This window comes from Galeopterus variegatus, unplaced genomic scaffold (assembly GCF_000696425.1).
Source record: "Galeopterus variegatus unplaced genomic scaffold, G_variegatus-3.0.2 Scaffold627, whole genome shotgun sequence".
NCBI classification, from domain to species: Eukaryota; Metazoa; Chordata; class Mammalia; order Dermoptera; family Cynocephalidae; genus Galeopterus; species Galeopterus variegatus.
The window spans coordinates 299,728-309,529 of record NW_007726738.1 but is presented as its reverse complement, the minus strand read 5'-3'; positions in this window follow the sequence as shown (position 1 = coordinate 309,529).

Below are 9,802 nucleotides of genomic sequence, written 5' to 3'. Positions count from 1 at the left end.
TTGACTTGGTGTTGTCAGCACCACGCCCAGCCAGTGAGCGAACCAGCCATCCCTATATGGGATCCGAACCCGGGGCCTTGGTGTTATCAGCACCGCACTCTCCCGAGTGAGCCACGGGCCGGCCCATGAGTTTTATGTGTTAGAAATTTGGCCTCCACTGTGACTGTTAAGAGGGTGGAAAATCCTATTATGGTAATTGAAAGGTGGAGCCTTGAAGAGGTGATTGGATTGTAGGACCCTGCAGTAATGAATGGATTAAAAATGGTTTAAATCTATTTGTAATGGTGGTCATGGGTGTGATTCTAAGGGCTTTAAAAGAAGAGGAGAGTCTGTCTTTCTCTCCCTCTGTTCTCTCTGCTTCCACCATCTTGCAATGTGAGACCCCTGGGTCACTGTTGCCACCACCAGACAGACTTTGGACTTTCCAGCCTCAGAAACTGTGAGCAATAAATTTCATTTTCTTTATAAATCACCTAGTTCGGTGTATTTCGTTATAAGCAACAAAAATGGACTAACACAGAAAATTGGTACCAGAGAAATGTGGTGTTGCTTATAACAGATACTGGAAAATGTGGAAGTGGCTTTGGAACTGGGTGTTGAGGAAAGGTTGGAGGAGTTTGGAGGACTCAGAAGAAGACAAAAAGACGAGGGAAAGTTTGGAATGTCTTAGAGACTGGTTATGTGGTGGCGAGTGGAATGCTGATAGAAATATGGACTGTAAGGATTCTAAGGAGGTCTCGGATAGAAATAAGACAGAATTTATTGGAAACTGGGGCAAAGATCACCCTTGCTGTGAACTGGCAAAGAACTTGGCTGCATTGTGTCCATGCCCTAGGAGCTTGTGGAAGTTGAAACTTAGGAGTTGTGAACCAGAGCGTTGGGCCAAAGAAATTTCTAAGCAGCAAAGCATTAAGGAAGCTGCATGGCTGCTTGTAAAAGCCTAGACTGAGTTATGGCAGCAAAGGCATGATGTAAAGCCAGAATTTAAATTGGAAAATTTGCAGCCTGGCCATGTGGTAGAGAAGCAGAGAGCATGCAATGGTGCAGTCCAGCGACCATTAGATAAGAAGATTAGTACAAAGGAAAGGGATTATCGAAAGAAGGAGAAAAGTGCCCTGAAGGCATTGCAGAAGCCTCTGGGGCCAACTCTTCCATTTCTGGCCCAAAGACCTGGGGAGACAGAATGGTCTTGGGGAACAGGCTTGAGGAGCCCTACACAGGCTCACTGCCCAGAGCCACCTCAGGAAGCCACTTCTAGCACCAGCACCCCAGCTGCTTTGGCTACTCCAGATTGTGGGTAAATTGGTCCCAAGTGTGGTTGGACATGCAGCTTTGGAAGATACGAGCCAGAAGCCTTGGCAACATCCACGTGGCATTAGGTCTGCAGGCTTGCAGAATGCCAGAGTGTGGAAACTTTGGGAGCCTCCACCATGATTTCAACAGATGTATGGAAAAGTCTGGGGGCCCAGGAAGAGATCTGTCACAGGGGTGGAGTCACCGTAGAGAGCCTTCGCTAGAGCAATGCCAAGCGGAAATGTTGTGTCAGAGTTGCAGCACAGAAACCCCATCAGCACCATGCCTAGTGAAGCTGTGGGAGCAGGACCGCCATGGAGATCCCAGACCTGTGAAGCTACCAGAGTGAAACAAGAGCCTGGGAGAGCTGACATGTGCCTTGAGACCAGGAAGACATAGGTGTGGAGTTTCCCAAGGACTTGGGGATCCAACCCCCACACCAGTGTGCAGAGGACATTGAACATGGAGTCAATTTACAAGATTCACCAGCTTTGAGTTTTAATGCCTGCCCTGCTGAGTTTTGGACTTGTTTGGGACCTGTTACCCCTTTCTTTTGGTCTATTTCTCCCTTTTGGAATGGGAATATGTACCCTATGTTTGTCCTACCTTTGTATCTTGGAAGTAGATAACTTGTATTGATTTCACAGATGGGACTTTGAACTCGGGACTTTTGAGTTCAAACAAGTCAAGAGTTGGGGATGAAATGAATGTATTTGTATGTGAAAAGCACATGAGTTTTGGGGGGCCAAGGGCAGAATGTAGTGGATTGAATTATGTCCCCACAGACCTATTGAAGCTTGAATTGTGTCCCAAGTTTTATGTATTAGAAATTTGGCCCCCACTGTGACTGTTAAGAAGGTGGAAAATCCTATTATGGTCATTGAAAGGTGGAGCCATGAAGAGGTGATTGGATTGTAGGGCTGTGCTATAGTGAATGGATTAAAAATGGTGGTCAGAGGTGTGCTTCTGAGTGCTTTAAAAGAAGAGGAGAGTCTGTCTTTCTCTCCCTCTGCAATCTCTGCTTCCACCATCTTGCAATGTGAGACCCCTGGGTTATTGTGTCCCAAGTTTTATGTATTAGAAATTTGGCCCCCACTGTGACTGTTAAGAAGGTGGAAAATCCTATTATGGTCATTGAAAGGTGGAGCCATGAAGAGGTGATTGGATTGTAGGGCTGTGCTATAGTGAATGGATTAAAAATGGTGGTCAGAGGTGTGCTTCTGAGTGCTTTAAAAGAAGAGGAGAGTCTGTCTTTCTCTCCCTCTGCAATCTCTGCTTCCACCATCTTGCAATGTGAGACCCCTGGGTTACTATCGCCACCACCAGATGGACTTTGGACTTCCCAGCCTCAGAAACTGTAAGCAATAAATTTCATTTTCTTAATAAATCACCCAGTTCAGTGTATTTTGTTATATAAAACAAAAATGGACTAATACAGTTTATTTCACTTAACATAATGTTTTTAAGGTTTATCCATGCTAGAGCATGTATCAAAATTTTATTCCTTTTTAAGACTGGATAATAATCCATCATATGTATATGCCACATTTTGTGAATCCACTTACCCATTGATGGACATCTGGGTTGCTTCTATATTTTGACTATTGTGAATAATGCTGCTGTGAATACTGGTATACATTTGTTCCTTTTTCTTGCTGAGAAGTATTGCATTTTATGAATGTACCATGATTTATCTACTCACCTGTTGAGGGACATTGGATGATTTTCTGTATTTGGTGATTGTGAAGAAAGCCAGTATAAACATTTGTGTATAGACTTTTGCATGAATATAGGTTTTTATTTCATTTGGGTAAATACCTAGGAATGGGATTGCATGGTCATATGATAAGTATATGTCCAACTTTATAAGAAATTGCCAAAACTGTTTTCCAAAGTCATATTTTGCATGTCTACCAGCAAAATTTGAGAGCTCCAGTTGCTCCACATCCTTGTTAACACTTGATATTGTCAGTTATTTTGTTTACCAGTTATCAGCCACTCTAGTGGATGTGGAGTAGTATCACATTGCAGTTTTAATTTGCATTTCCCTAATGACTATTGATGTTGAGCATCTTCTCATGTGCTTATTTGTCATCTGTATATTTTCTTTGGTGAAGTTTCTGTTTGGAGCTTGTCCTTTTTTACAACTGGGTAAGCCAATACTTTTCATTTATGAGTCTGGGTTTTTGAGCATCAACAGCCTGAGTCCCATTCCCGCACGACCTTTTGACAGTCAGTGATTGTGGGGAAATCCTTCTCCTCCAACTAGAGCCAGCATTGCTTTTTACCACTGTCCTCCAAATAAACAAGAGAATCTTTATGGGGCAAATAATTGTAAATTGAATAACTATTTTTTATTCAAAATAACAGAGAATCTGATAGTAAATCTATCAGATTAACTCAGATATCCCATTATATCCCAGAGTGGTGAAAAGAGGGTAGGTTTTGGAATTAGATAAATCTGCTGCAAAATCTGATATTACACATCCTGAACTGTTTGCTGTTGGACATGATACTTCACCTCTTCAAGCTGTCTTCTTATCTGTGAATCAGGGATGATAATCTCTACCTCAGTGCAGATCTGACACTAACTACCTGGAATTACCTCAACTTTACAGGTTGAGGGCACAGTCTTCCATAGAACTCCCCTCTCTGCATACACCAGCCATAGCTCTGGAGCTCCTAGGCTGCCTGTACTTCTGACCAACTAATTACAAATTCAGGGGTTCCTGCTACTCCCTCAGGTTCAATAATTCACTAGAACAACTCACAGAACTCAAGAAAGCACTATAATAATGATTACAGCTTCATTATAACAGATACAAATCAGGACCAGCCAAATGAAGAGACACACAGGGTAAGGTCTGGGAGGGTCCCAAATGCAGGAGCTTCTGTGTCCTCAGGACACCTTGCCCTGCCAGAAAATCAGTGTGTCTTAGTTTTGGATGCTGTAACAAGATACCATAGACTTGTGGCTCAAGCAACAGAAATTTATTTCTCATAGTTCTAGAAGCTGGGAAGTCTAAGATCAGGCCAGGTTCTGGTGAGGGTCCTCTTCCTGATTTGCAGACAGATATCTTCTTGCTGTATTCTCACATTGCAGAGAGAGAGATAATATTTCTCCTCTGTCTCCTCTTATAAGGGCACTAATCTCATTCATGAAGGTGGAACCAGAGCCAGCATTGTTTTTTACTACCTAAAGCCATCCCCTCCTTCCCAATACCATTACATTGGGGATTAATATAATATGAATTTGGGGGAGACACAAAGATTCAGTTCATAACAATGTTTACCATCAACCTGGAATTTGAATTGAGCTTCAGTGTCCAGAGTTTTTATTGGGGTTTCATTGCATAGCCATGATTGATTAAATCACTGGCCATGTAATTAAACTCAATACCCAGCCCTACTCCCTGCCCTTCCCTGGAGATTGAGTGATATCACATGGCACATATCGCCAATCCTCTAATCACATGGTTGGTCTTTCTGCTGTGAACAATCCCCATCCTGTGTCACCTCATTATCACAAACTCAGGTGTGGTCCAAAGGGCCACCATGAAAAAAAAAGACACTCCTATCACTCGGGAAATTTTAAGTATTTAGTCTCCCTCCCAGAAACCAAGGAAAAGACCAGAAAAATTATTATCCAATACTACGTAACAGATTTGTTGTGAGAATAAGTGATTTATGCATATACTACATTTCAAACAGTGTGGTTCATAGTAGGTACTCAATAAATGATAATTATTACCTATTAATACATGATAGCTTATATTATAAACTATTAAGAAAATGTCTTTCTGTAACATCTCTACAGTACCACATGTAAAAGAACACTTAAATATTTTAATGATGAGGGGATTACACGGTTTTCCTATCAAATCTCTTTTTACTAAAGTTGTTTATTCTGTGTGAAATTGGTACCAGGCTCTCTTTTCTAAATAAGGGCCTGTTAGCAGATATTATAGTGATAAAAGAGGGAATTTAATCAAAAGAGGCCAACTTTATTAATGATTATGCTGATACTAAGGTATATGTTAATTTTTAAATTTTAATTCAGAGTTGAAAGAAGGTTGACATATATGTGTTCTTACTAATGGCCTTTTGTACCATTGAAGATACCTCCAAAAACTGTTGCTTCATTTGCTTGTGAAAGCTCCTGCCTGAGCATATTGTAATCTCCATGAACTTAAAGCTCCCAGTTCTGGATTCTTAACTGTGGAAGCCTGTGATCATATTCTTATTATTTTGGATGCCTAGCTATATCACTAGTGATATTTAATGTTGTGTAAATTTGTATTAGTCAGGGTTCTCCAGAGAAACTGAACCAATAGGATATATGTGTGTGTGTGTTTATAAAGAGATTTCTTTTAAGGAACTGCCTCATTTGGTTGTGGAGGCTTTGTGAGCCCAAAATCTGATGGGGGAGGCTGGCAGTCTACAAGTTCAGGAAAGAGTTGTAGTTTGAGTCCAAAGGCAGTCAGCTATAGAATGGAGGAGCTGATATTACAGATGAAGTTCAAAGGCAGTCTGCTGGCAGAATCCCCTCTTGCATGGGTCAAGTCAGTCTTTTTGTCTACTTAGGCCTTCCATTGATTGGGTAAGGCCCACCACATTATGAAGAACGATCTGCTTTACTCAAAGTCCACCAATTTAAATGTAAATCTCATCCAAAAACACCTTCACAGAAACATCCAGAATAATGTTTAACCTAGTATCTGGGCACCGTGGCCCAGCCAAGTTGACACATAAAATCGACCATTGCAAATTATTATCTTCAATATATGCACTGAGATGATATGATTTGACTTGAGTGGTTCCAAGGAATAAGATAAATGATTAGAAGGAAATGCTCCAAAAATGCTATGGGTGATTGTGTTAAGATACTGGAGTTAAGATCATTTATTATCTCTTCCTGAGCTCCTAGCTGGAGGAAAGGCCTAATTCAAAGAGGAGTTGGGGATATTAGGATCAACCTCAGCATAGATATGGCTGTGGATGGGCGGACCCGTGGATGGGACCCAGCCAGAAAGATTCCTCTAAAAGGTGAAGAAATAAACTATCAAAGCTGGGGTTTGCCTAAACAATAGGCTCTCCATATCCATGGGTTCCGCATCTGTGGATTCAATCAACTGTGGACAAAAATATTCAGAAAAAATAAATTGCATCTGTACTGAATACATATAGGCTTTTCCCCACTTTGTCATTATTCCTTAAACAATACAGTAAAGCAACTGTTTATGTAGCATTTACATTGTATTAGTTATTATGAATAATCTAGAGATGATTTAAAGTACATGCGTAGGTTATGCAAATACCACGCCCTTTTATATCAGAGACTTGAGCATTCATGGATTTTCGTATCCAAGGGAGGTTCTGGAGCCAATCCTCCCCCAATCCCATACCGAGGGACAACTGTAAATATATTCACCGGATAAACTGGAAGAGGGAGGAAATGAGGAGAAACATGGAAGAGAACGAGAAAATGTCAACAACAGGCTTATCACGACACAGAGACAGGTTCAGGTAAAGAACTGGTCTGCTTAATGCACATATTATACTCATTTTTCTTAGTGGATTTGCTAGCCAAGCTGATTCTTACATTTGTTATTTTCCTACTCTTTTATGTGTGCATTTCCATCGTCTTTCAGGCTCTGCTGGAAAATTAGCTTCTGCATACTTTGTTGTATGAACTAACTTCAGTGAGCTCTATTAAGTCACCCTTGTAGATCAACTTCTCCATTCCTTGATCAGTTATTCTGCTCTCTCCTGGGCTCTCCCCCACTTATCTCCTTCTGGCGTGGAGTTATCCACAGCTGAACGCAGTGTCCTTGAGCACAGCACAAACCACTAGTGCACTTCCTCACTCCTATTTCTCCCGTCTCTCCTCTTTTCCCAAGTCCTCGCTTTAGTGGAAAGAGTCTTAGACGCCACTTTGTTCTCAGCTCTGCCCCCAGACAAGACTCTGGGCCAGATCCTATGCAGGTACTTCTTGTGGGTGTCTCTGTATTTGCCTACACACTTGGCAAACTTCATCAGGCAAGAGTGACATATGGTGGTACACTCCTGAACCGGGAAACACCCACAGAAAGTCTCATAAAATTTGAGCTCTCAGAGGATCTGGGGACTGGGATTTGGTGCTAATGGTGAGAAAACTGTTAGAGAGGCCTCAAGGCTAAACTTAGACAAAATTGTGAAGCTGGCAGAATTTATCTTCAAGCCTACCACTTTCCTTTCACCCTCATGTCCCTTCTCCAAGTTTTCAATGGCCACAGACTCTTCCTGGATATCCTGGTCTCCCTTTCCAGACATGCCAATCCTGGACAGCCAATGAGATTCTGGATCTAATGTTCTATGCTTATGCTTTTAAAATTTACATTTAACTAGCTCTCAACCAATAATAAAAGGGCAACAGATTTGAACAGGTGCTTCACTAAAGATACAGAGATGGCAAATAAGTACATGAAAAGATGACCAACATCATTCATTAGTCATTAGAGAAATGCATATTCAATCCATAATGAGATACCATTACACATCCACCAAAATGGTTATTTAATTTAATGGTTATAAAATTTCAAAAATTGGCCATTACGTGCTGGCAAGGATGTAAAGCAACTGGAAGTCTCATACATTGCTGGTGGGAATGTAAAAGATACAGCCACTTTGGAAAACAGTTTGGATAGTTTTTTTAAAAGGTAAGACTTCCGATCAAGGTGGTGGAATAGAGGATACTCAGTGTCACTTTCTCCCATAATCAAACGATTTACAGCTACTAAAAACCAACGACAGCCAAGCTGGGGCCACTAGAGCTCAGAGGAAGAGGAGGAGAGACTTATGGAGTGCATGAAGGCAGGAGAAGCCACGGTAAAAGAAAGGGCCACTCTGACTGTTTTGAGCTCCGACCACTTCAAGGATGGCCCTGGTGAGTACATGGAGCAAGAGGTGGCAAAAGCCACTGCTGTGCCCTTCATATGAAGTAACTTGGAGGTGGCTGGGGAGAGGAGAGTCTTGGCGACCCCCAGGCCAGCAAGACCACTAACAGGGTTCCTGTTGACACACATAGGAACAAGGGGCCACAGACAACTGAAAAAAGAAGCCACTCAGAGGCTGGTGAGTAACTGCAAGAGGCTGGTGAGTCACATATGGGAAGTGTTAGGAGTATGGGGGGTGGGGAGATGGGCCCACAGGGGGAACACTGGGGCACAAGCAAGGACAGCTGAGATCTTCCCCCCAATCAGCACAGGACCACTCAGTGGAGACTGGTCAAGAATATAAAACCGCAGGGAGTGCAGTTTGCTTAAAAGACTAAAGTCCAGACCAGAGTTTCCAAACAACCCAGGTGTACCGGATCTCACAAAACTGGAAAGTACTTACAAGGTCAACAATGAAAACCTGAGCTGCACAAAAAGCCTTCCCCAGAGAGTCAGCAGCAAAGCAGCAATTTAGTTCAACCACAGAGCTCAAGTACTGGTCCCCACAGGAAGTTCCCTCATTTTAGAAGTAAGCAAAGGATAACAAATTAGTTCCAGTGCAGAGTTTAAGTGGTGGGAACAGCAAATAATCCAACACAGAACTGAAAGAAAAAACAAAAACCCACAGATCAGAGACAAAGTTCTAATAATAACCAGTAAAGGTCTAACACCACTAAAGAACACCTATAAAACCTAGAAGGACCAGAAGCCCTCCAGGCTCCCAATCTAGGCTTGGGGGAGGGCTGAGAACCTCAGCCATGCCCCCCAACATCAGAATCCAGCCCAGCAATGACCACCAGGCTGTTGCTGGAAGCTCCCTGGGCTCCCAAGCTGGGGTGGTAGGGCGGCCCAAGGGCCTCAGCCACGCCCCCCCAACCTCTGCCTCCAGCCCAGTGATGACCACCAAGCTGCTGCCAGAAGCACCCCAGGTTCCTGCAAGGGCCTCAGCCATGCCCCCATGATGTCTGAATCCAGCCCAATGATGACCACCAAGCCACTGCTGGAAGCACCTCAGGCTCCTGAGCCAGGGCGGTGCAGGGGCTGAGGGCCTCAGCCATCCGCCCATGACATCCACATCCAACCCAGTGATGACCACCAGGCCACCACCAGAAGCACCCTCAGCTCCCAAGCCAGGGTGGCAGGGTGACGAGGGCCTCAGCTGTAAGACTGGCCTAAAAGCACGAATCTTAACTTGATGGGAAGGCTCATCTCACAAAGACCAGGAGGCACAGAGATCGATGCACAAGCAAGAGGTTTGTATTTCCGGCATGCTGGAGGTCGCCCCATTTTCAGGACAGGAGCAGCCCCGAATTCACAATGCAAGCAGCTTTTATACAGTTTTTTGAACGGATATTGTGATAGGATCAACTGTTGGTTATCTGTGGCGCTTTTAGATTTACAGGTGGGCTTCAGCTGGCACCTTTTGGGTTTACAGGTGGGTTTTAGCAGGCTGGCACCCCTTTAGCGCATTTCTCAATTGTTTACCTTCCCCGGGGCCTTGCTTTGAACCAGCTATTTCCTGGAACCGGTGGGGG